We start from the raw sequence: 543 nt of genomic DNA, 5'->3' as shown, positions 1-543 counted from the left end.
ATGAACCGAGTTCAGAATGCAACGGGTCACTGCCGTGTCGGGAGGGAGGAACTGTAGGATGGGTCACAGTCCAGAAACCCGAGGCAGGTGCTATCACTGGGAAGGGTGTATTTGATAAGATAAATCAGCTAGCTGAGAAAAGAAACGAGACCATTCGCCGGCTTATTCTTTATTAGCGAGTAGGATAAAAATATTTCTAGTCAGTAGAAACCTGGTGGTTCACGTCGTTGGAGGCTGCCTCATTGGAAGCTGGCTCGTTGGATGCTGTTTCGCTGGGTGCTGTTTCGTTGGAAGATGGTTCCTCATCACCCAGTTTCAACTGTTGGATGAAGTTCCAGAACATTTGCATTCGTCTGTTCTGGAGCTCTTGCGCATATTCATGGACGAGCTTGACAGCTGCCGGGTCTACATTGGTGATCTGGATGACTTGCTGGCTGGTAGCCGCTTCCTGGTCTGGAGTTATCTCACCATCGTCATTTGGCTCACCATCGTGAGTTGGCTCATGGTCAGTTTTTGTTTGCTGGGCTGTCTTTGCTTGTTGAG

The sequence above is a fragment of the Gregarina niphandrodes genome, assembly GCF_000223845.1.
Source record: "Gregarina niphandrodes unplaced genomic scaffold scaffold00003, whole genome shotgun sequence".
Lineage (NCBI taxonomy): Eukaryota > Apicomplexa > Conoidasida > Eugregarinorida > Gregarinidae > Gregarina > Gregarina niphandrodes.
The sequence above is the reverse complement of the archived record's forward strand: the minus strand, read 5'-3'. Positions refer to the sequence as shown.